The sequence below is a fragment of the Delphinapterus leucas genome, chromosome 8 (assembly GCF_059928025.1).
Source record: "Delphinapterus leucas isolate spDelLeu-1000000601 "Yukka" chromosome 8, BTC_Dleu_Yukka2, whole genome shotgun sequence".
NCBI lineage: Eukaryota > Metazoa > Chordata > Mammalia > Artiodactyla > Monodontidae > Delphinapterus > Delphinapterus leucas.
Genome location: NC_143136.1, coordinates 38,845,727 through 38,873,514, shown reverse-complemented (window position 1 = coordinate 38,873,514; position 27,788 = coordinate 38,845,727). Strand labels below are relative to the sequence as shown.

The 27,788-nt window shown below is 39.4% G+C and overlaps 1 protein-coding gene across 7 annotated transcripts in view; it reads right to left on the bottom strand.

Moving 5' to 3' along the window:
- HECW2 (HECT, C2 and WW domain containing E3 ubiquitin protein ligase 2) overlaps positions 1–27,788 on the bottom strand; it is a 456,160-nt gene that overhangs the window by 350,518 nt on the left and 77,854 nt on the right. For 2 of the 7 annotated variants that reach the window (XM_089915955.1, XM_089915961.1), the window contains exon 1: positions 463–19,341. The exons of 2 other annotated variants lie outside the window; for them this stretch is intronic. The gene's annotated coding sequence lies outside the window, so the exon portion shown is untranslated. Of the gene's footprint in view, positions 1–462; positions 19,343–27,788 lie in introns of those variants that run through there. 3 more of the 7 variants (XM_089915957.1, XM_089915960.1, XM_089915958.1) reach the window with 3 other exon arrangements.

Sequence of the window (27,788 nt, the reverse complement as noted above, 5' to 3'; positions counted from 1 at the left end):
TACCTGTTTGCATGATGCCAGGCCACTAGACAGAATTATGGCAACTTTCCTACCCCACACTAAAAAGCTCCAGTGTAAGTAAGTTACTCCCACAAACCAGTGGGTACGATGTCTAGTGCCACAGCCAAACCTGCAAGCAGTTTACAGAAGACAGAATAGAAAATAAAATTACATAGTCCATAAGGTGTCAAGCCTGTTAAAGACTAGATTATCAAACTGAAATTATTAAACTCTCCAGCAAATTCATGCTCAGTCAGAAGACAAAGGATTGAGGGTAAAGGGTTGGGGGTGAGGGCACAGGGGGAACTCAGATAAAATACATTTTTCTTGCTGAGGTGCTAATTCAAGGGTGCCACTATTATTACCAAAGTATTCTCTTTCCTGAAATTCGAAAGAAAATTTGGGTGGAAAAATACATTCAAAAGTGATTAACATCAGTAGCAGCAATTAAGTGTTGCATACCTTTTATGTCCGCATCATCCTTCATCTTGCATTGCTTACTTTTGAAGCTGCCAAAGAAACTGCCCTTCCTGAAGAAAAATTTCAGTTAAAAAAACTCAACAGAGGGCTTCCCTGGTGGCGCAGTGGTTGAGAGTCCGCCTGCCAATGCAGGGGACACGGGTCCGTGCCCCGGTCCGGGAGGATCCCACATGCCGCGCAGCGGCTGGGCCCGTGGGCCATGGCCGCTGAGCCTACGCGTCCGGAGCCTGTGCTCCACAACGGGAGAGGCCACAACAGTGAGAGGTCCGCGTACCACAAAAAAAAAAAAAAAAAAAAAAACTCAACAGATGTATTTTATTGACAAAACAACAAAGGCTTTTCAAATTTGTAATGATAGAAAACAGGGATGTAACCTTAAAGATCGTGACTCTTCAAAAAAAAAAGACAGAACCTCTGCTGTAAAGTAGAGGGGGAAACAGAATACAGACCGCTGATTAAAATAAGCACATTTCAGGGTGTTTCAGAAAAATCTGCCTGAATGTTTCTAATAAGGTCAGAATTAGACAGGATAATAAACAAATTCAGTTATGTCTTTGCTACTAATGCAAATACTCTTCTTTTTCTTAACACTGAGTCTCTGAGTATCTGAATTCTCAATCCAATTATCTTTCAAAGAGTAAATTAGGGAAGTCAGTGTATTAGGTATTGTCTATCCCTTTTTTAAAAACGTATGTTTCTTTTGTCTGTCACCAGCCCAAGAGGCTTGTCTGCTCACCTGCTGGGGAGGGTGACGGCTGGGAGCTAAGGCTCCGGCTTCGGATGTCGGATCCCAGGGAGAGGACTAGGGTTGGCTGCATGAACACAGCCTGAAGGGAGCTAGTGCGCCACGGCTAGATGCAACAGAGTCCAGGAAAAAGTCTGGAACTGCCGTAGAGGCAGGAGACCTTTGTTTTGGGGTGCGCGAGGAGAGGGGATTCCTTCCCCATGTGCCCACAGAAGGCAGAGCACCACCTAAGTGAGCTCCAGAGACAGGCATGAGCAATGGCTATCAGCTCGCACCCCCAGGGACGGGCATGAAACACTAACGCTGCTGCCGCTGGCACCAAAAATCCTGTGTGCAAGCGCAGGTCACTATCCACACCCCACCAGAAGCCTCTGCAGCATGCCACTGCCAGGGTCCTGCGATCCAGGGACAATTTCCCCGGGAGAACACACGGTGCACCTCACCCTGTTGCAACATCATGCTGGCCTCTGTCACTGCAGGCTCACCCCACATTCCAATTATGACTACCGTATCCCTCCCTCCCCCTGGCCTGAATGACCAAGAGAGCCCTAATCCGCCGCCTCTTTAACCCCCTCCTGTCTGGGCGGGGAACAGATGCCTGAGGGTGACCTACACGCAGAGGCGGGGCCAAAACCAAAACTGAACCCCAGGAGTTGTGCGAACAAAGAAGAGAAAGGGGAATTTCTCAGTGCAGCCTCAGGAGTAGCAGATTAGATCTCCACAATCAACTTGATAAACCCTGCACCTGAAGAATACCTGAATAGACAACAAATGTTCCCGAAATTGAGGCACTAGACTTTGGGAGCAACTGTAGGCTTGAGGTTTGTCTTCTGCATCTAATTTGTTTTGGTTTTATGTTTATCGTAGTATAGTATTTAGTGCTTATTATCACTGGTGGCCTTGCTTATTGGTTCGGTTGCTCTCTTCCCTTATATGTATATATATATATATATATATATACACACACACATACTTTTTTCCTTTTTCTCTTTTTGTGAGTGTGTCTGTGTACGATTCTTTGTGTGATTCTGTCTGTATAGGTTTGCTTTTACCATTAGTCCTAGGGTTCTGTCTGTTCGTTTCTTTGCTTTTGTTTTTTTGTTTTTTTTGGGGGGGAGGGTTTCTCTCCTCCTTTTCTTCTGAGCCGTGTGGCTGACAGGGTCTTGGTGCTCTGGCCGGGTGTCAGGCCTGAGCCTCTGAGGTGGGAGGGCCAAGTGCAGGACACTGGACCACCAGAAACCTCCAGGCCCCACATAATATCAATCAGCAAGAGCTCTCCCAGAGATCTTCATCTCAACACTAAGACCCAGCTCCACCCAACAGCCAGCAAGCTCCGGTGCTGGATGCCCCATGCCAAACAACTAGCAAGACAGGAACACAACCCCACCCATTAGCAGAGAGGCTGCCTAAAGTCATACTAAGTTCACAGACACTCCAAAACACACCACCAGACATGGCCCTGCCCACCAGGACAAGATACAGCCCCACCCACCAGAACACAGGCACCACTCCCCTCCACCAGGAAGCCTACACAAGCCACTGAACCAACCTCACCCACTGAGAGCAGACACCAAAAATAACAGGAACTACGAAGCTGCAGCCTGCGAAAAGGAGACCCCAAACACAGTAAGTTAAACAAAATAAGAAAACAGAGAAATATGCAGCAGATGAAGGAGCGAGGTAAAAACCCACCAGACCAAACAAACGGAGAGAAAATAGGCAGTCTACATGAAAAAGAATTCAGAGGAATGATAGTAAAGATGATCCAAAATCTTGGAAATAGAATGGAGAAGATACAAGAAACATTTAACAAGGACCTAGAAGAACTAAAGGGCAAACAAACAATGATGAACAACACAATAAATGAAGTGAAAAATACCCTAGAAGGAATCAATAGCAGAATAACTGAGGCAGAAGAACAGATAAGTGACCTGGAAGATAAAATAGTGGAAATAACTACTGCAGAGCAGAATAAAGAAAAAAGAATGAAAAGAATTGAGGACAGTCTCAGAGACCTCTGGGACATTAAACACACCAACATTCGAATTATAGGGGTCCCAGAAGAAGAAGAGAAAAAGAAAATGTCTGAGAAAACATTTGAAGAGATTAAAGTTGAAAACTTCCCTAACATGGGAAAGGAAATAGTCAATCAAGTCCAGGAAGCACAAAGAGTCCCATACAGGATAAATCTAAGGAGAAAAACACCAAGACACATATTAATCAAACTATCAAAAATTAAATTCAAAGAAAAAGTAGTAAAAGCAGCAAGGGAAAAGCAACAAATAACATACAAGGAAATGCCCATAAGGATAACAGCTGATCTTTCAGCAGAAACTCTGCAAGCCAGAAGGGAGCAGCAGGACATATTTCAAGTGATGAAAGGGAAAAACCTACGACCAAGATTACTCTACCCAGCAGCAATCTCATTCAGATTTGACAGAGAAATTAAAACCTTTACAGACAAGCAAAAGCTGAGAGAACTCAGCACCACCAAACCAGCTTTACAACAAATGCTAAAGGAACTTCTCTAGACAAGAAACACAAGAGAAGGAAAAGACCCATAATAACGAACCCAAAACAATATAGAAAATGGGAATAGGAACATACATATCGATAATTACCTTAAATGTAAATGGATTAAATGCTCCAACCAAAAGACACAGACTGGCTAAATGGATAGAAAAACAAGACCCGTATATATGCTGTCTACAAGAGACCCACTTCAGACCTAGGGACACATACAGACTGAAAGTGAGGGGATGGAAAAAGATATTCCACGCAAATGGAAATCAAAAGAAAGCTGGAGCAGCAATTCTCATATCACACAAAATAGACTTTAAAACAAAGACTATTACAAGAGACAAGGAAGGACACTACATAATGATCAAGGGATTGATCCAAGAAGAAGATATAACAATTGTAAATATTTATGCACCCAACATAGGAGCACCTCAATACATAAGGCAAATGTTAACAGCCATAAAAGGGGAAATCGACAATAACACAATAATAGTAGGGGACTTTAACACCCCACTTTCACCAATGGACAGATCATCCAAAATGACCATAAATAAGGAAACACAAGCTTCAAATGATACATTAAACAAGATGGACTTAACTGATATTTATAGGACATTCCATCCAGAAACAACAGAATACACTTTGTTCTCGAGTGCTCATGGAACATTCTCCAGGACAGATCATATCTTGGGTCACAAATCAAGCCTCAGTAAATTTAAGAAAATTGAAATCATATCAAGTATCTTTTCCAACCACAACGCTATGAGACTAGATATCAATTACAGGGAAAAAAATCGTAAAAAATACAAACACATGGAGGCTAAACAATATGCTACTATACAACCAAGAGATCACTGAAGAAATCAAAGAGGAAACACATGACAATGAAACATGATGACCCAAAACCTATGACCCAAAACCCGAAAGCAGTTCTAGGAGACAAGTTTATAGCAATACAATCCTACCTCAAGAAACAAAAATCTCAAATAAACAACCTAACCGTACACATAAAGCAATTAGAGAAGAGAAGAACAAAACAAAACAAAAAAACCAAGTTAGCAGAAGGAAAGAAATCATAAAGATCAGATCAGAAATAAATGAAAAAGAAATGAAGGAAACAATAGCAAAGATCAATAAAACTAAAAGCTGGTTCTTTGAGAAGATAAACAACATTGATAAACCATTAGCCAGACTCATCAAGAAGAAAAGGGAGAAGACTCAAATGAACAGAATTGGAAATGAAAAAGGAGTAACAACTGACACTGCAGAAACACAAAGGATCATGAGAGATTACTACAAGCAACTATATGCCAATAAAATGGACAACCTGGAAAAAATGGACAAATTCTTAGAAATGCACAACCTTCTGAACCTGGAAGAAACAGAAAATATAAACAGACCAATCAGAAGCACTGAAATTGAAACTGTGATTAAAAATCTTCCAACAAACAAAAGCCCAGGACCAGATGGCTTCACAGGCAAATTCTATCAAACATTTAGAGAAGAGCTAACAGCTATCCTTCTCAAACTCTTCCAAAATATAGCAGAGGGAGGAACACTCCCAAACTCATTCTACAAGGCCACCATCACCCTGATACCAAAACCAGATAAAGATGTCACAAAAAAAGAAAACTACAGGCCAATATCACTGATGAACATAGATGCAAAAATCCTCAGCAAAATATTAGCAAATAGAATCCAGCAGCACATTAAAAGGATCACACACCATGATCAAGTGGGGTTTATCCCAGGAATGCAAGGATTCTTCAATATTCACAAATCATTCAACGTGATACACCATATTAACAAATTGAAGGATAAAAACCATATGATAATCTCAACAGATGCAGAAAAACCTTTTGACAAAATTCAACACCCATTTATGATAAAAACTCTTCAAAAAGTGGGCAGAAACGGAAACTACCTCAACATAATAAAGGCCATATATGACAAACCCACAGCCAACATCGTTCTCAGTAGTGAAAAACTGAAACCATTTCCTCTAATATCAGGAACAAGACAAGGTTGCCCACTCTCACCACTATTATTCAACATAGTTTTGGAAGTTTTAGTCATAGCAATCAGAGAAGAAAAAGAAATAAAAGGAATCCAAATAGGAAAAGAAGAAGTAAAACTGTCACTGTTTGCAGATGACATGATACTATACATAGAGAATCTTAAAGACGGCACCAGAAAACTACGAGAGCTAATCAATGAATCTGGTAAAGTAGCAGGATACAAAATTAATGCACAGAAATCTGTTGCATTACTAGTACAGTTTTGAAACGTAAGACTCAGAGAATATTTATTGATGTTTTCAACAATTTTTGTTTTTATCTATCACAACTGCAATATACTGGTGCTGATATGAGAAACACTGATTAACGTTTTCCATATATACATACATATATATACCTACATATATTTATAAATGCACATGTACCTATATAGTAATTCTCATGTGTTTATATTCTATCAGTATGACTAATCTCAAGCATTTTTTATAATTAGCACACTCATTCTTTTTACAGCATGTTTTCCTCCAAATCTTAAGCCCTTTTTCACTCTTCATTTGCCACTGAACTCCCACTGGAGTTAAAAATAATCAAATTTCCAATTCAGATATGCATAGCACTTTTCTTCCAAGGAGCTTATGTTGCTTTATAATTAGTTTCAAATTTAAGTTCTGGTGAGATATCAATAGTAGGTATGAAACACTATATAACCTCACTGGCCTGTAAAACAGAGTAGATATTCTTCCTACAAGTTCACCCCTGAAGAGTGATGGCACTGAGGAGGCCATGTGTTTTGTATGTCACTCAAATGTTAACCTGGTTTTTCTTCATCCATCTATTCTGTATCACACTGGTTATTAACTGTACAGAAATCAGTAATTCATTTTTTTCCAAGCATTTATTCAGTACCTACCATTTACCAGACATTGTGAAAGGCTGAAGGGAAGTAGACTAAAAGGTAAGTCTTGGTACCTGCCTTTTAGGGATTCTCCGTTAAGTGGGGAAGACAGACCCATCCCAGCTTGACAGCACAGACTAGTTCAAACCAGACCAGATGAAGGTCTTTAGGAGCCCAAAGGAGGGAGGAATGTGGACACGACATTAAAAAGCATATCGAATCTTACTCCCAAATCTTAATTCTAGGATCTATAGATTCCCCCCAAAATATGCATTCTGAAATTGTTCAGACCAAATGGCCCCCTTAAGATTTCCTAAGGTAAGTTGGATTTCCTAACCACTTTTAGACTGTGCTTTCGTTTGTCCCACCTTGATTCCTAAAGCAAACAAAGCCTTCCACCCGGGAAAGAAATCCAGGCAGCGAGATTTAACTAGAACTCCATACTAGTAAACACTTATGAGTGAACATAGGTTTGCATTCAGATACTAGAGACTTTAGGCTCTTCATCTTTGTACCTCAGGGCCCAGCTTAATATCTGGCAGAGTGAATGGGAAATGAGTGGCTGCTGACTTGACTGAGTGAATCACAAAGCCACTATTCAGCAATGATAGTACATCAATTCGTCAGGAAGGTAAAGGCACACTGGAACGTCAAGAGCTGCTGTCACTCCCTAATAACTGGAAGTTGTATAAATCTTACATCCTGTTTTTTTCTCCTCTTAACATTCTAGCATAAGTGTTTTCTTTTCTCATTTAATTCAAACTTTTCAGCGTGTATCAGTTTAGAAGCTATATAAATACATTATTGCTTGACTATATAATTTTTCTAACTATTCCCACTTATTGGAAATAGCCCAAAGGTCCTCTTTTTGTTCATTTTTATGAATAATATTATGGTGAACATCTTTGTGCATAAAGTTTGTATGTATTTCTGATTATTTCTTAGAATAGGAACCCAGAAGTGGAATTAAAAGGTCACATTTAAAGTTCTTATGCTGTACTGACAAACTGCTTTCAAAAAAAGCTTAAATTCGGGCTTCCCTGGTGGCACAGTGGTTGAGAGTCTGCCTGCCAATGCAGGGAACAGTGGTTCGAGCCCTGGTCCGGGAGGATCCCACATGCCGCGGGACAACCAACCCCGCGGGCTACAACTACTGAAGCCCGTGCTCCACAACAGGAGAAGCTACCACAATGAGAAGCCCGTGCACCACAACAAAGAACAAAAGCAGCCAAAATAAATAGACTAAATAAATTAAAAAAAAAAAAAAAAAGCTTAAATTCATTCTGACTGCAGGATATAAAAGTACTAATTTCACTGGACCTTTGCCAGCATTAAGCATTCTTAATTTTTGAAATCAATGCTAGTTTGCTAACTTAAACACATTAGACAAATAAATGAAAATAATGCTATTTGCATTTAACAGTTTCAAAGCAAGAGACCCTGAAAAGACTTGGGAATGCAGAAGAAAATAAGCTATTTAGACAGGGGCTTAACTTGGAAAATGATGCTGGATTTATTATTAGAATCCACAGACAGTTTCAGACATCTTTTATCTTTACTGATAACCTTCTCAAAGGCAAATTTAGAGTCCTTCACTCTGCAACTTTTCATATTACATTGAATCCTAGGCCTTGCTTCTCACTCTTGGACTCAACAACATATTAAAATGCATGCATTCTTTTATTTTACTTTATTTTGTTATCATTATTGTTTTGACTTTTTTTTGTTGGCCTTGCCATGTGGCATGTGGGATCTTAGTTCCCCGGCCAGGGATCAAACCTGTGCCCCGTGCAGTGGAAGCTCATAGTCCAAACCACTGGACCACCAGCGAATTCCCCATGCATTCTTTTAAATGGACAAAAATTAAATTTTAAAAAGAACTTAATATATACTAAACATCAATGTTAACAAAATGCCCAACACCTCTCTAAAGAACTCAAGGAATTCCAGAAAGTTCTTTTCCTCAAAGGTTTTATTTCTTTTAACTACATTATTCTGAGTTAAGGATTAAAGTGCATGCCCTTTCAGAGAGACCTGATGTTGTTACAACAAAGTTCACCTGTGTATTACATTTCTACTCTTTTCTATATAAGCATATGACAAGAGATGGGATAATGAGTCTGAGATTCCATTTCATTTCGAGTTCTAGTACATATTTTGTTCTAACCTTGAGCACCCTTAAAAATGTCCCTCCTCAAAAACAAAACAAAAAAAGGCACAGTAAACTCCTTGCTCATAACTGAAATTCTCAAATGAATAATGCTATCTCTATGACTCCAAGCAGTGAGAATTAAATGAGATAGTACATGTGAAAACACTCTAAAGAACTATAAAACTTCCTTTCCTCAAGTTTTTTCACTAAGACCCAGCACTTTAAATTATCAACTTCTAGAAAAAAGAAAGCACAACATATAACTTGATATAACTCAAGATAAAGCAAACTGAAAGCCCGATTCCCCATCCCCTGACCTAAAGACAACATAGGCATTAGCAGTAGGTTGATCTCCTTAATACATAGATACATAAAACACATATATACAAACATATATACACACATAAAATATTCTAAAATTAATTAAAAGATGTGAGCATTTCAAATAATTTTCATAGAAACAATTCCCACTGCTAGGAAAAAAGACCAAACGCTAACAAAGTAATTGTTGCTGCCACTAAAAGAATGAACGGTAGACTATGGGTTTCACAGAACAATAAAATTCCAGAAACATTCTGCAGACTGACATACAGTAGCTTTATATTTTGTCAAACAAAGGTATTTAAGAGGAAAAAAAAACTAGCACAATTAACACCATTTTACCACGTTACCATTTAATTCCTTAAGTTAAATAACCTGTTTTAATAAAAAGCTCAGTACATTGTCCATGTTTTTCTAAACCCACAAAAATGTCTCAGAACAGCACTGGGAATCACTTACCTAGACTATACTTAACTGAAGGACAACCACTGCCCCCTCCACATCTCCATTTCTTATCCACATTCCCTGCTGCTACTTCTTTTTGTCCTCCACCCTTTCTCTGTCAACAAGGCAGTCACCTATCCCGGACTCAACACTTCAGAAACCAAGGTCAAGGCAGACTTGGCTTGAGGGACACAATGTCCACAGATGGAGGGCAAATTTCCAATAGCAAGGACATCCTTAATTTTCCTGCCCTAATTGGCTGGGTTAAACCATTTCCAAAAGTAAAGATTTTTCTCTTTGAAATATAAATGTAGATAAGGATAAGGAGGAAAGATAAAGTGAGTGCAGATAAAAACATAATGAAACCACCTACTTATTTTGATATCCTTGTTCAGAAAGTGGTAATTAAAGTAATAATACACAGAATTTTCATGTAATAAAAAATAAGCTAGCAGCAGCAGAAACACATTTTCTTTATCTCTTTTAAGAAAACCCTAAAATATCAGAATAACTTTTTAAAATTATAAGTTATAAAAGGTGACAAATTTTTTTTATGTTTTCTTTACTGTGAAATTCTTTCAATTTTTGCGTGGTATTAAAGAGATAGTGGGAAGGGATGCCACAATTAGGAACTAACTACCAATTCTCAAATTAGCACTAGTAGTCTAAGTCCTCCATGTGTTTTTCATTTACATTCATGAGGGCAGTTTCTCCTGCTTTAGATTTTTTAAATGCTCCTTTAAAATGTAAAAGATTCTCAATATCTAAGCACATAAGTATGATCATAGATCAAAACATTAAGTGACTTAGGCTTACTTCTAATTAAATATAAAAGGAAAATGATATCTTCTGGTTTGGAAATATGAATGCTTACACTTCTCTTGAGCATCACACAGAAAGAGTTGTTGCATAATTTTCTGAAGCCGGAAACAAGATCAGTATATACTATTTTACTAAGTTTCAGTTACTGTACGTTCCTCAAAAAAGGACCATTACACAGGAGGAATCCCGCTTCACGTTCTCTTCTGCACTTCCCCACCCCCGGTCCCCACAGATGATTTAGATTACAAGTGAACTTAATCACTCAAGTCACCTTGAGCTAAGTATTCTTCACTATGAAAACCTTGACTTTCCTTGAATCTAACTCCCATAGTTTTATTTATTTTGAAAATGCTTTCAAAATAGTGCTAGGACTTACATGAAAAGATAGTCATAAAATATAACATTCCCATTTTGCTTTCAAATTTAGTCTCAATGATCAAAAACAAACACAATAGTTTTATAACATATTTCCTATTTATTTGTCTTCATTTAACCAACTCTGGTAGTCGGGGTGGGGGGGGTTGTTTATGTTTGTTTTCCTTCTTCTTTCCTTCCTTCCTTCCTTCCTTTCAACTTAGTTGAACCACATACCATCCTGTAATGGATATTTCTGGTGAAAATGTGAATCAGGACATTATTGTGAAGTTTCCTTCCCTCAGAGAGAAAACATGCTACAGGTACAAAGTCAAACAACAATATATTAACACATTCACATAACTGTCCCTAAATGTTACATAACTTTTCAAACTTTGCATGATCCAAGAGGAAAATGGATACTGAAGAGCATCCTGGAACAGCTGACTCTTCGTCTGTTACACATAATCTCACCCCAGTGATGAAGGGAACTTCCCTTCTCTTCCCCTCCACTGGTGAATAATTCCCTCCCTTCCACTGCTGCTCAGATCTCATGACTATTCCTTCTTTCATTTAACAAGTATGTGCCAGGCTTTGTTCTAAGAAACAATGGAGAGCTGGAGCAGTGATGGTCCCTGCCTGATGGAGCTTACGCTGGGTGGAGGGAGCATGCTCTTTACCCAGCCTTGATCCTTCCAATACCAACAGGAGCTGGAGCCATGCTCTTATGCAGGTCCACTGCTACCAACAGAAGGTTCAGGGCAAAAGTACAAATGGAGGCTCACCTCCTCCCATATGTCTAAATACTGAAAGGCTATAAATTAACCTAACAAATATATTCTATTCTCCTACCTTGACCCTCATAATGACTTGAAAGGCCAGGTCTGAATGGAGAATTCTAACCGGAATGTGACTTACCAAAGGGGCCAGGTACCCTTCTCTTTCTACCCCCAGCTCTGTCCAAGACAAAGGGCCTCATTCATGCATACTTGTGGACATGGAGCCAGCTCCTCAAGCCCTATTCACACCTTCTATAAAAAAACTGCCTTCTAGACACCCCTTGGGCCTAAGGGTGTGCACACTGGCTTCCCTGTCTATCCTTAATAGGAACTCCCATGAAGAGGCCAAGAAGGCCCTAGAAGCAGGCTTGGGGCTTTGGGGCAGGGAAATCCAGTACCCAGAGTGCCTAGAGGGTGTTTCAGAAGGCAGGGCGAATCTAGGCACAGGCTCCATGTGGATGCATTGCTTGACCCCGTGGACTCCTAGACCCGCGGGGAGGGAGGGCCTCTTGTCCAGTGCTAAGGGCACAAGTGTACTCTTGAGGTACAGAGGCAGGAGATTAGATTGTTCAGTGTCAGTCTTCAGTATCGTTTAAGAGCAGCAAGAGAGTAAGAGGAATAGAGGAGTCAGGGGCCAGGGAAAAAACCTACTATCCTGATGCCACCAAGTGATCCCACCACTCCCCACTATCGCGTTCCTCCACCCAGACGGCCAAGAGCAGTAGAAGGATGGGGAAGGGGAAAGGAGAGGGCCAGTACTCTGCTACTGCAGAAGGGTGTCTCCCCGTAACAGCAGAGTTCAGGGCACAGCCCAGAAGAATTGGGTGGGGAAAAAGGAAACAAGAAGGTAGGTGAAAGGGAACTGATATTTACCAAGCCTCTGCTCAAGACCAGTTCCGCCCTCTCACAGGGACAGAAACACAAACACAAAAATTTACACCATAAGCAGTGTCTAATATGTTGTTTATTAAATTATACCCCAAAACTTAATTAAAGTACTTTTCCCACCACAGGCTTTGCTCTGCTCTTCATGAGTCTTCCACAGCAGAGCCAACCCAATGACTCCCGCTGTCAAATCAACCCCAGGTGCTTCTAATCTGGGAGTAGCCCATGCTTGCTTGATTCAAAAATGGCAGAGGCCATGCAATGCCTGGATAAGCAGTGGTGCCTGGACTCTGGTACAGCCAACCCCCAATCACAGAGATGCAGTCCATACTCTCCTGGGCTCACCTCCTGAATGCTTCTACCTGACTAATTCTCCACTCAGTCCCTCCAAGCCAGAGACACCTGGTAGCAAGGCTGTCTCATATGATCATCACAGCAGTTATCTCTCCTTCTTCTTCCTCTGTCTACCCACCAGGCAAATGGCATGGGCTTCAGGGGGATGCTTACAGATCCATGCCAGCCCACGGGTCCACAAACCTCTACATCATGTTACTTTCTGTTTTATGTTACCCTTCCATCTAAGAGCACAATTCTCCCCTTCTTCCTCCACAGCAGCCCTCACCCTCATAAGAATTCAAGTTCACTCCCTTTTTCCCTGACATATCTCTTCTACTTGACTTGAGTTATTTGTTTATTTGTGAGTTCTTTGGGATGGAGTGTATGATCAAACCTTATGTATCATGCACTCAAATACTGGAGAACGAGGTTTTGAACATGCCTTCTACATTTAGGAACCATGCTTCCTACACATATTTTCTCACTTACTCTTCACAAAATTTCACAACCATTATTACTCTCCACAGTTTTACCCACTGAAGTCAGAGAGATTAAGCAAGTTGCTCAAGATGACAAAGCTAGAATAAGTGTGAAGAACACAGCAGAGTTCTACCTGTACCTGTGAAAGTCCAGTTACTCTCCTTCTACTGTGTTAGTTTCCTGCCTGATGCGCGGCTGCTGACTTAAGAGTCTTACGTATGGGTGTTGGGCTACATTGTGCCTTAAGTAGCCTGTTAAAGGTTGATCCACAGTAACAAGAATAAAATATTATATTAACAAGATTTTATAGTTTAAAAAGAATTTTAAAAATAATTTTTAAACACCAAGATAGCAGAAAGAAAAAGGATAAAACAGCAATTAATGAAAGAAAAAACAAAGAAATTAACTTGATTAATAAAGCAAAAGATGATACTTTTAAAAGACCGATAGAGCACACAAATCACAGGTTAGCCTGATTTTTAAAAAGAAGAAAAACAGAAAAAAGCAACACTAAAAATGAGAAAGAGGACACAACCGCTAATTCAGTATTTACAGAATACTTCAGATTTACACCAATAAATTTGAAACTCTAACCAAGTGGATAATTTTCTAAGAAAATATAAATATACTAATCATTCAACAAACATTTACGGAGGACCTTTCTATATGCCAAGCACGAGGTCTATCACAGTCAACAAAACAGATGAAGTCTCTCCCACTGTAGAGCTTCCCTGGGGCAGAGGGAGCAGGGATGTTGAGGGACAGAGAGAAATAACCATGTAGCATGTCATGTGGTGATAAGTACCACAAAGAAAAATAAAGATGGTTAGTGGGGAGATACAAGGAAAGGGGTTCATCTTTTAATGAAGTGGTCAAGGAAGGACAGAGGCAAAAGGGAAAAAAACTGGAATGACCTGACTTATTCAAGCTCTGTGAGAGAACAAAGAGGTAACATGATCTGATGTCACTTTAAAAGAAGCAGAGTGAAGTAAGTCAGAAAGAGAAAAACAAATATTGTATGCTAACACATATATATGGAATCTAAGAAATAAAAAAAAAAGGTCATGCAGAACCTAGGGGTAAGACGGGAATAAAGACACAGACCTACTAGAGAATGGACTTGAGGATATGGGGAGGGGAAGGGTGAGCTGTGACAAAGTGAGAGAGTGGCATGGACATATGTACACTACCAAACGTAGAATAGATAGCTAGTGGGAAGCAGCCGCATAGCACAGGGAGATCAGCTCGGTGCTCTGTGACCACCTAGAGGGGTGGGATAGGGAGGGTGGGAGGGAGGGAGACGCAAGAGGGAAGAGATACAGGAACATATGTATGTGTATAACTGATTCACTTTGTTATAAAGCAGAAACTAACACACCATTGTAAAGCAATTATACTCCAATAAAGATATTTAAAAAACAAAAAAAAAGAAGCATTCTAGGTCAAGAAGGACCTGGAAGGGGTGAAAATACCGCACAGACCAATAACTCTGGGAGGCATTAAAAAAGTCATTAAAAAAAAACACTACTTCTAAAAAAAGGAACACCCAGATGGCTTTATAAGTGAACTCCATCAAGCCTTTGAAGAACTGATAACCCCTATATGGAAAGCTTCTGAACATTTAAGAGGCTCACAGAACCTGCAAAACAAAGCCAACAAGGATACATATGGAGCTTTCCTCCCCACTCACACACACGCACACACACACATACATACACATACATACACACACACACTACTTTATAGGCCAATGTTTCCCAAACCTCAATCACTCCAGTACCATCTTCACAATTTTTAACAGATCCAGATACCACCTATAGTACATTTAAATATTATTTAATGTGCATTTAAACTGATTGGCTACTCTAAAAGATAAATTTCTACCACTATCATAAATAGAAAATCAGTATCATCTGTCAAAATTAATTAAAACAATTGTATGCCTATTACAATTTTTAAAACATTCATCTGCACACTACCAAAGGGTAGGTCACATTCTGTCAGTACCTGGTGCTGGCAAATGGACCATATTTTGAGAAACACTGCTATAGGCCAAACTCTCTTATGACTCTTGGTATAAAACATTTTAAATATAATATTAGAAAATCTAATACAGAAATGGTCTTAAAGAACAATCATGATCAATAAGTTTTATTCCAGAAATAAAAGAATGGCTCAACACTGGGAAATCTATTTAGGTGTGCATACACTAAATTTAATATATGTACGTATATACACACAGAGAGACATGCGTGGATAGACTACAAAGCACATTCAAAACCACTGCCTATCTCTCTTGAAATAAGTCATACCCAACTTAGAGAGAAAAACAGGCTAAGGGGTGTTATATAATCTGACCAAGCTCTAGCTCATATATTTAGAGCAGTGGTTTTCAACCAGGGATGATTTTTCCCTCCGGAGAACATTTGGCGATGTCTGGGAACATTTTTGATTGTCGTGACTGGGGGGGACTGATACTGACATCCAGTGGGTGAGGCCAGGGATGCTGTTAAACCTTCAACAATGAACGCACAGGACAACCCCCAGGACAAATAATTAACCAGCCCAAAATGTCAACAGTGGTGAGGTTGAGAAACCCTGACTTCATCTAACTCCAAAATCTGACTGCAGGTCCAGGACTCTTTCCACTGCATTTCTATCACTGAATTAAAACATTATTTCTATGGAAGAATACATTTTGAATTCTAAATAACCAACTCTAAAACTTACCTAAACATGATACATAACTGAGGAGTTACAGTTAAGAGAAAGGACAGCTCACTCCACGCGGAGTCTTCTTCCCCCAGTGGAACTACAAGTGAGAAAAGTTAACGCATTCTTTCCACCACCAGGGCAGGGTCAGATGGTTTAAGAGCAGTCAACCAAAATGTTTGTCCAGCTACTTTTCTCCTGTGCCATTAACATTCCTCTTTGACTCCAACATGCTCTGCAAACCTGGGTCCATCATTTTAAACTGTCCTGGGAGATTTTATAATAGGCTAGTGTTGTTTAAATACTGTTTGCTTACACTATTTATACAATTTATGTATTACGGAGAAAAAAAATGGACTACTTTAAACAAGAAGGTATTTTTATCCCTCTGCAACTGTCTCTGAAAGAGTACTGCTTTCTGAAAAATGGAAGGAGACATAAACATATTACTTTACTTTTCTTCCGTTAAATCTCCTGACCTGCTTTTTCTAACCTGCTTTCAATTCTTTTACTACAAGGGCAGAGGGGAGAAAAGAACAGTTAATAAGCCACCTGTGTCAAATATAGAAGCTTGCATCCACCAGTCTCTCGGGATATTCAGGACAAACAAGCTAAATATTTCCACCCTTCCCTGTGGTGCAGCTAAAATACAAATTATAAAACTAAACCAGTAAACATTTTCTGCAAGATCACAACTGAATGGACTGCAAAAGAAAGCTACTGGGGCTCCCGCTGGTGGCGCAGTGGTTGAGAGTCCGCCTGCCGATGCAGGGGACACGGGTTCGTGCTCCGGTCTGGGAAGATCCCACGTACCGCAGAACGGCTGGGCCCGTGAGCCATGGCCGCTGAGCCTGCGCGTCCGGAGCCTGTGCTCCGCAACGGGAGAGGCCACAACAGTGAGAGGCCCGCGCACTGAAAAAAAAAAAAAAAAATGCTACTGGATTCTCACTGCAGCTGATGAGCTTTAAGTATTTGACTTTCAAAATTCATGGATTATGAAAAGCATCAATATGTGTGCAGGGTTATGTGTAGGTTGAGTAAGTGGGGGTATAAGAAAGAACAGTATTTTGGTTCTTTAGCAGATTTAATTCCTTCACCCCAGCCTCCCACTGGTATTGCTGAGGATATGCAAATTACCCCAGAATGCACTTCTCCAGCTTGCCTCCTTCTTCCTCTTTGCCCTCCATCCCCCTCATCCCCCAAAGACATCTTATCACGGAATGAGCACTCGTTTCTTTCATTTCTCCTCCATTTTCTCCACCCCTGAAGAGAACCCCGTGATTTCCTAAAGGATTTCTTTTTACGAATATTTTCATCTTGAGGTTTCAAATAACCACAATTATTACTCTGTATAAAAAAATATTTCTACCAAAAGCAGGACAAAAAGTAAATTATTAAATGTTTAAATAAGCTTCTGGTGCGAATGCAGAAAAATTTAAAGGGTTTAATAGAATCGTAATATTTTCTTTAGAAAGATTCCCTTTGTTATACTTCATAATATTTAAAACAAACAAACAAACAAACCTTCCAGCCATCAACACTAAAGACTTTCAAAGATTTTTTTAAGTGGGACTTTAGTAGTATTTTCCACAAATATGGGGATTTTTTTTTTTTTTTTTTTTTTTTTTGCTTAGGCATCTATTTTTTTAATGCTATGATCAAAAACCCCAAAGAGTTTATGGGCAAGTGGTTCTAGTTATTATGTAGCACTGAAGTTTTAATTAGTATGAAACTAATTTCATGGTGACTTATTTTTCCCCTCAGAATTGTAATCACAAGCAATTAGTAGTAAGGACTTCTCCCCTCTGGTAAATCTCCAAAAATCAGACTTTGCAATCTGTGATAATACAGGTACAATAAATAAATTACTTTTAGAATTTTAAAGGACTACCTTCCCAAATGTGAAAACACAAGCACCAGAATTGTAATTAATAAACTTATCAAAACATCAATCAATATTTCCATTCATTTTCTGAGATAATTCAAATAGAAATGGGCTTTAAATCAGGACTGACTGCCACACTGCAGAGGTGCAAATTAATTCCACAACCCACCTTCAAGCCTACTGTGCCAATACCATCGTTTCATTCATCCAACAAATATGTGAGTGCCTGATGTATGCCACACACAATAGCAGGGGTTGAGAGTTCAGTGATGAACAAGCAGGGAGGGCCCATCATAGGGCTTACAACTTGGTATTAAATAAGTAAGCACATAAATAAGTATATGATTACAAAGTATGATAGGTGTGATTAAAGGAACAAACAGGCCTGAACGAGGAAGACAAAGTATTGTAAGGTTAGCATTGTAAGGTTAGCACTGCATGAGAAAACTGTGTAATTCAAAGGAGAAAGCTGTAAGAGGCGAGCAGAGGATGATGCATGAAGTTTTCTAGAAAGGCCAGTAGGAGAGTAGGGACAGAGGAGGGTGCAAGGTGGGGTAAAGAGAACAGCAACTATTCCGAGCAGACCCTGAGAATCAGGGTAACAGGAGTTGTGACATCACTAGTAGGGCAATCTGACAGATTCTCTTTCAGTGGGTGTCCTTCACCACAGCCTGCTCACTGGACATTCTGTGATCCAAGAGGGATTTTGACGCATTACTCCGTACCAAGGGTCACAAACTCCAATGCCCCTGGGGGCCAGGCAGGTAAGGAAAATTAACAAAGCCAGCTATAAACACACCCCGTGTGAAAGATGGGGACTATGGGGACACAGGTGGGGACCTGGAAAACAGGCAGTGAGCAATTAATTGCCACTTTTATCCATGGGGCCAAATATTAGAGTTTTTTTAAGAGATGCTAGAAATCTGGATTTTTTTCATGTGACATATTCCAATTTGGGGCCAAATAAAGCAAGTTTGAGGGCCACCATTTTGCAACCTTCCTGCAACATTTTACATCACTTACTTTGGATACAAAAGACTTTCCCTAAACCTTCAACTAGTTTTACTTTTGAATCTACCACTAACACAGTATCTCTGACCAAGAAAAAAAAACCAAAACCTATAACACAATCCATTCCTCTATTATTGGCCTTTATTTTTTTTAATTGAGGTATAATTGACATATAACATTATATTAGTTTCAGGTGTACAACATAATGATTCAAAATTTGTGTATACTGAAAAATGATCACAGTAAGTCTAGTTAACATCCATCATCATACACATTTACATTTTTTTTTCTTGTGATGAGAACTTTTCAGGTCTACTCTCTTAGCAACTTCGAAACACACTACAGCATTATTAACTAGAGTCACCATGCTGTACATTATATCCCCAGGACTTATTTTACAACTGCAACCTTTTGTTCCCTTTCACCCATTTTACCTTTATTCTTTAAACCTAAACAATCCATAAATATATATATATATATATATATATATATATATATTTTTTTTTTTTTTTTTTGGTACGCGGTGCCTCTCACTGTTGTGGCCTCTCCCGTTGCAGAGCACAGGCTCCGGACGTGCAGGCTCAGCGGCCATGGCTCACAGGCCCAGCCGCTCCGCGGCATGTGGGATCCTCCCAGACGGGGGCACAAACCCATGTCCCCTGCATCGGCAGGAGGACTCTCAACCACTGCGCCACCAGGGAAGCCCCATAAATATTTTAAGCATAGATAACATTGAAGATATAATAGCACATTCCATAATATTCTATACTTTACATGTAAAGTTTGCTATCTTTAAATGTAAATCTACCACAATGGTTGTTGTTGTTTTACCTGTTATACAATACACCTAAAGAGTATTCAATAAGCACTTTCAGGGCTTCCCTGGTGGTGCAGTGGTTGAGAGTCTGCCTGACGATGCAGGGGACACGGGTTCGTGCCCCGGTCCGAGAAGATCCCACATGCCACAGAGTGGCTGGGCCCGTGAGCCATAGCCATTGAGCCTGTGCGTCCGGAGCCTGTGCTCCGCAACGGGAGAGGCCACAACAGTGAGGGGCCCGCGTACCGCAAAAAAAAAAAAAAAAAAAAAGCACTTTCAGCACCATGCTAAATCCTCATCCTCAGAGAGATTTTAATATTGTTGGTGAGAAAACAGTCATTAAAAACAAATAGAAAACAATGAAAAATCAGTATATAATTAAATCTAATTGTACAGAACAAATGAACATAGTAAGAAGTCACAAAAAAAATAAATCATACGTAGAGAGATAGAGTAAGTAAAAAGGATCATCTGCACTGGTGCTACTCAAAGAATGGTCCGCAGATCTGTGCCCATTGGCCAATGGTTTGCTACTGGTCCATGAAATAAGTACAGAAATGGAAAGTCAAGCAGCTAGAAACTTTTCTAGCATTTTGACACTGCTCTGACATCCAAGCTTGTACTCAGGGACTTTGTTCATTGAACAAGTCATAGGCCAGTTAGGGTGCTATCAAACTCACGGGGTGGGACATGTGTGGCACAAGCTGCATGCCAGGAATGTACATTAAGTCCATGTCACAACATATAACACTTTCACATTCATTGTCAACTATAACCCAACAGTGTATAAAACCCAGAAATCATTTCTTTCTTCAAGAAGCAAGTTATTTACTACAAAATTGTTGAAACTGGTTACTGATAAAGGATGGAAGATTAATTTGAAAATAATAGCATTACTTGTTTCACTTTGAGTTTTTTTTATTTTAAAACTTCTCTAATCAATGAATTTGGTAAAGTAGCAGGATACAAAATTAATGCACAGAAATCTCTGGCATTCCTATACACTAATGATGAAAACCCTGAAAGAGAAATTAAGGAAACACTCCCATTTACCATTGCAACAAAAAGAATAAAGTACCTAGGAATAAACCTACCTAAGGAGACAAAAGACCTGTATGCAGAAAACTATAAGACACTGATGACAGAAATTAAAGAGGATACAAACAGATGGAGAGATATACCATGTTCTTGGATTGGAAGAATCAACATTGTGAAAATGACTATACTACCCAAAGCAATCTACACATTCAATGCAATTCCTATCAAACTACCACTGGCATTTATCACAGAACTAGAATAAAAAATTTCACAATTTGTATGGAAACACAAAAGACCCCGAATAACCAAAGCAATCTTGAGAAAGATAAACGGAGCTGGAGGAATCAGGCTCCCAGACTTCAGACTATACTACAAAGCTACAGTAATCAAGACAGTATGGTACTAACACAAAAACAGAAATATAGATCAATGGAACAGGATAGAAAGCCCAGAGATAAACCCATGCACATATGGTCACCTTATTTTTGATAAAGGAGGCAGGAATATACAATGGAGAAAAGACAGCCTCTTCAATAAATGGTGCTGGGAAAACTGGAGAGCTACATGTAAAAGAATGAAATTAGAACACTCCCTAACGCCGTACACAAAAATAACCTCAAAATGGATTAAAGACCTAAATGTAAGGCCAGACACTATCAAACTCTTAGAGGAAAACATAGGCAGAACACTCTATGACGTAAATCACAGCAAGATCCTTTTTGACTCACCTCCTAGAGAAATCAAAATAAAAACAAAAATAAACAAATGGAACCTAAAGAAACTTAAAAGCTTTTGCACAGCAAAGGAAACCATAACCAAGATGAAAAGACAACCCTGAAAATGGGAGAAAATATTCGCAAATGAAGCAACTGACAAGGGATTAATCTCCAAAATTTACAAGCAGCACATGCAGCTCAATATCCAAAAAACAAACAACCCAATCCAAAAATGGGCAGAAAACCTAAATAGACATTTCTCCAAAGAAGATATACAGATTGCCAACAAACACAGGAAAGAATGCTCAACATCACTAATCATTAGAGAAATGCAAATCAAAACTACAATGAGGTATCACCTCACACCACTCAGAATGGCCATCATGAAAAAATCTACAAACAATAAATGCTGGAGAGGGTGTGGAGAAAAGGGAACCCTCTTGCACTGTTGGTGGGAATGTAAATTGATACAGCCACTATGGAGAACAGTATGGAGGTTTCTTAAAAAACTACAAATAGAACTACAATACGACCCAGCAATCCCACTGCTGGGCATATACCCTGAGAAAACCATAATTCAAAAAGAGTCATGTACCAAAATGTTCATTGCAGCTCTATTTACAATAGCCAGGACATGGGAGCAACCTAAGCGTCCACTGACAAATGAATGGATAAAGAAGATGTGGCACATATATACAATGGAATATTACTCAGCCATAAAAAGAAACGAAATTGAGTTATTTGTAGTGAGGTGGATGGACCTAGAGTCTGTCATGCAGAGTGAAGTCAGAAAGAGAAAAACAAATACCATATGCTAACACATATATATGGAATCTAAAAAAAAAAAAAAATGGTTCTGAAGAACCTAGGGGCAGGATAGGAATTAAGATACAGATGTAGAGAATGGACTTGAGGACACAGGAAGGGGGAAGGGTAAGCTGGGACAAACTGAGAGAGTGGCACGGACGTATATACACTACCAAATATAAAATAGATAGCTAGTGGGAAGCAGTCGCATAGCACAGGGAGATCAGCTCAGTGCTCTCTGACCTCCTAGAGGGGTGGGATAGGGAGGGTGGGAGGGAGATGCAAGAGGGAGGAGATATGGAGATATATGTATATGTATAGCTGATTCACTTTGTTTTAGAGCAGAAACTAACACACCATTGTAAAGCATTTATACTCCAATAAAGATGTTTAAAAAAACAAAAACTTCCCCATGTTTTTAGTTTTTATTTTCATTTTATTTATTTGTTTGTTTTTGGCCACACTGCGTGGCATGCAGGATCTTAGTTCCCTGACCAGGAATCGGACGCGCATGCCTTACAGTGGAAGTGCAGAGTCTTAACCACTGGACCACCAGGGAAGTTCCTGCTTCACTTTGTATAAAAGTATTAAATGAATATCCTGACTTTGCTAAGATTGCTTTAAAAATCTATTCTTCCCTTCCTGTCAACATAGACTCTGCAAGAATTGTTTGTCTACTATGAGTGTTATCAAATCAAAACCTGAAACATTTTAGGTAGACATTATGCCTTGTGAGTAGCAGGGCATCAGCCCTATAAGTTCTGCAATTTCTTCTTTTTTCCTATGTTATGTTTGCTATTGTTTACTGGAATGTCATTTTGTTGGTTGAATCTAATAATAAAAACTTCGGGCTTATATTTTATATGTATGGTTTCTGTTTTATTTTTCTAGTAACTCACAGTATCAGCCCATAATGTATTGAAAATTAAAATTTTAAAAAAGAAAAACTGGCCCTTCTCCAAAGATAATTTGAAAAATACTGATCTAGCCTCAGACTGCTAGAAAACAAGCCAGAGTTATGCAAACATAGCTTTCCCAAGGGCTATCTTTTCCAAATTTCAGGATGTGCTGCTTGGTAATAGGCTAGGCATTAAGTCACACTGAATCAGAGAGTAAGAAAATTTCTGCAAGCTGACCTTTTTGGAAAAGGTCTGGGTCTTTTAATCGGTTAAGGTAGGTACAAGCTATATATCGCACTCCTCACGAGCTTGCTGCTGGGGAGTATGTTAAGTCATAGACTAAATTCAGCCAAAGGTACACTTACTGTTAAGCAGGCATCAAACCTGTTTTGTAACTGAAGGACGTCCCACTTTCTTCCTCTGGTACTTCCTCTGGTACTTAGACAAGAGACACTCAGAAAAACACCAGGGTGTCTTGACGGCAGGACAAGCCACTGTCCCGGGACCCTGCCCCAGTAGTGACTCCCGGGCTTCCCACAGCTCATTCATACAAATGGCATCCATTTCATGGATGAAAAATTATTCCTAACATCCCTTAAGGTAATGAAATCCTCTGGTATAGATTTCTATAACAATACTGGAAGTTCTAAATATCCAGCACTGAGGTGTTCATTCCTTACGAGGGTACCTGAAATAATAGCCTCTAAGAAGAAAATTAGGCAGGGATCACGGCATTTATTCTGAGGCACTTTTGGACTAAATTGACACACATACAATACAAGGATTTTATTCCAGTAATTCTACTGAAATAAAGTCTCTCTTTGATGATAGGGTGCTGTGAATAAATCTTCAACACTTGCTAACCTCCCATTTTAACAGAGCAGAAATTTGGCTTAGAGCCTTTGGCAAGTATCAGTATCAGACTAAAAGTTAATTACATTGTTTTGTTTTCACTGTAATGACTACTAGTTACCTTCTCTTGATCATGTAATAATGATATATGAGCTACCTTTTAAAATAAATTTCCTTAAGTTAAATTAAAAGTGAGTAAATAGAAAATACCAGGTAATCAATAGTAGAGGCACATAAGGTGAAAATCTGTGAAAACTGTTCCGTCCAAAGTTATGGACACGCCCAAGCACCCCCAATCCCACTTCCCCACACTTTTAGGACACAGCAGCTCACCAGTGACTGGGGAGGGAAACTATTACTAAAAAGGTCTGGAGCTCATTAATTTCCCATAATTCTACATCAAGCATCACTCAGGCAAATCCCATGGGGTAATCCATCCTTATTGCAACCCTTTTTCCTTCAACACCCCACAGAGAACGTATGGCTTACAATTCGGCTTCTCTAACATTTGTGTTAATCAAATTTTAGCAGTATAAAATAGGCAGGGGAGGAAGAGAGTTTTTATACACAACTGGGATAAGATGAAGAAAGACAGAAATGCACTGCACTAACATAGCTATGGAACTGTGGACTGTTTTTTGTTTGTTTGTTTTCTTCTCCTCCTGTGTTTATCTATTTTTCCAAATTTTCTACAATGTTGTTATAGGTCTCTTATAAACCAAAAATGTGTTAAGAAAAAGTAAAATATAATGAAAAAATATGCAGAGGCATCTGAGCCTAATGTGATGGGAAATGGGACACAAAACCAAATTTATAAGACCCACATGGTGATAGTTCACTTTACAAAAGGCTTCTGCGCATCATCTCAGAGAACTCCCTTAGCGAGTTCCCATTCAGAGGCTCGGTAGGATCCTTAACTCCTCTGTGCCATGCATTCGCAGTAATGACGTTTACTGTGCATTCCACTGCACATAAAAATGTTTATTAGCAAGTAGGTACAAAAGAATCATACTCTGAATGCCAGTACTCCGGCAGGCCAGGAATGCCAATAATGTCAAACCCAGCCTTAGCTTGGTGCCTGCTGCCTTCTTGTCCACCTGGTTGTCCTCTCTGTATCTCTGCCTCTCCCAGGCAGCCCTCTCCGGCTCCTTACCAGTCTCCCCACCATGCCTGTCCCACAGTGTCATATGGCATATGTCTCCACTACAGCGCCTTGAGAATCAGGACATGTCATTTCTCTGTGTCCCTAGCGCCATGCCCAGATCTTAGGCCCACAGAGGGAGCCCAACAGATGTCTGCCTTGGTACTGGAACTGATTCAATTTACAACCAAGAAAAAGAAACAGAAAACATATTTAATATTAATAATAGCTACCACTTACATAGGTGCTTTACATACCTCATCTCAGTTAACATAGCCTTCAGCCCTCTGAGGTACTTATCATTATCCCTGTGTGACAGGTGAGGAAACAAGGTGGGGAGAGGCTACGTAGCACATCCCTGTCCAATCTCAAACCCTTAGAAGGTGGTGGAGTCAGGATCAAAACTCCCGCCTCATGTGAAACTGACTTCCCTCTGCCACCTAGTTTCACTTTCCCAGGTTCACCAGTACAGCAGAACCGCTGTCAACAATCTCTCCCACAGCAACACATCAGTAACTCAACAACTGTTCCCCCAAAAAAGATCAATATAAACAGAAAATAAACAGAAAAGAGCAATGGCAGCTTGCCTCAGCTGTGACATCAGCACCTTAATCGGTATGTGTTCTGAGGAACATTTGCACACTTTCTTATTTCTTGAAAACACATAAGTGTAAAGTCCCATAATAAACTTTGCTTAAACAAAAGTAATAATTTATGCTAAGAAGCATTTTGTCTCATTGCTTCTAATTTTTTGAGATCAGTCCAGTCCATTCCTGATGGCAAAAAGGCAAAAGCTTCCCTGAAACACTTAGAGAAAGATGGATGCAGATTCAGACTGCACGTATTTCTGACATTTTCCTTGTTTCTAGGGGTCACAGGGGTAATTAGAGTTAAGAGAAAATTTAAAGTTTAAGCCAAGAAAATCAGAATGATGAGAACTATGTGAGTTCGGCATAGTTACTTTTTTATGCTTATCTATGTTTTCTATATGTCTTACAAGTGAACGAAAGTACTACTTTTTACAATTAGGGTAGAAAATGTTATAATTTTTAAAAAGAACTAAAGATTTCCTCTCACCAATAATCTACAGCACATATTAACCTAAACTGAACTTGAACATAAGCTTAGTGTTATATTACCTGGAATTTACCTTAAAATACTACAGCAGAGCAATATGAAATGTATGCATGTATTAGTTTTAATCTCCATCCTAATTGGGACTGTACACTCCAAAGGCAGTCAACTGACACTGACTCAAAAGAACCACTCTACCTTTCTCTCCAATCAACACTGGTGGTTTTGATCATAGGTCTTATAGATGTTAGAGACAAGTTTTCACTGGTCAAATTTCAGTGGCGTTGAAGATGTGGGAACTGATCTCTTCCATGAACCTGGTACAAAAATCTAATGATTAAATGCAATGTGGTATTCTGGATTGGATTTTAGATTTGAAAAAGAATATCAGTGGGGAGAAGTCTGGGGTTTAGTTAACATTAAAGTGCCAGTGTTTACTTCTCAGTTTTGACAGATAGACCATGGCAGTGTGGAAGGTTAACAAAAGGGGAAATTGGATAAGAGGAATATGGAAACTCTGTATTATCTCTGCAATTTTCCTGTAAATGTCAAATTATTACCCTAAAATAAAAATCTATAAGCATGCAGACCATGACATTAAGAATAGCACCTTAGGTCTGATTCTTCAAAGCCCTCTGGGTAGTCTCCATTCCAATGGATTCCTGTCCACCCAACACTAGGTAGCTAACAAAGTGTTCCTGCTATAACATTGTTGCAATTGCCCCAGGAAAACCTATCATGCAATGTACAACTAAAAAGCACCGAAAACGACACATTGTTGGGAATTCATAGAGGTTACAGAACAGGTTGTATGAGTCTTTTGTACCTTCTTGCTAATCAACATTTTTAGGTGCAATGAAATGAAGTCCAAAGCTTGCTTTCATTATTACCCAGTAAGAAAGCTACTCCTAAGTACTGGAGGTTAGTGATGTTTACCAAAACAAATAAGCCTAATACTTGTGCATAACCAGAATGGCTTAGATTGGTTTGTAATGCAATACTCAAAACAGTTTTTCAACTGTAGCTTTTAATGGTGGATGTGCATGAATGTCCCATGAGTAAGCAAAATAGAGACAAGGAGACAAAGCAGATCTGAGGGAATCCAATCAGCTCTCACAGGAGGAAATACATGAGTAATTCACCAGAAATAAGAAAAAATTATGAGGTCAGAAAAAAATACACTGTGAACAGCAGAAAGCTAGCTGAAACATAGAACCGTGTGGTTTTAGGATCTACAGAAGTGAGTATGCAAACAAAGCACGTTTCCCATCCATTCCTTAACATCGCTCGTATCCCTGCCAAAACCCAGTGGCTGTGGAGCATATGAACACACCGGAAAGGGTAAGGTCAAGGAGAAAAGCACGATTTCATTTCGCATTCCCAACAATCTAATGTAAGTAGATACTATCATTCCATTTTACATGTGAACACTCGACCTCCTCTTGTAGGTAAAGTATTAACTGGCCCAAGTCGTGGGCCCAGAATGAGACCCAAGCCCGTCACTTCTAAGCAGTTTCCTCAATCCTGCAGTCTCCCTTTTACGTCACCACTACTGTGAAAAGTGAGCACCAAAAAAGAAAAACCTACCATTAGTGGCCAACTCAC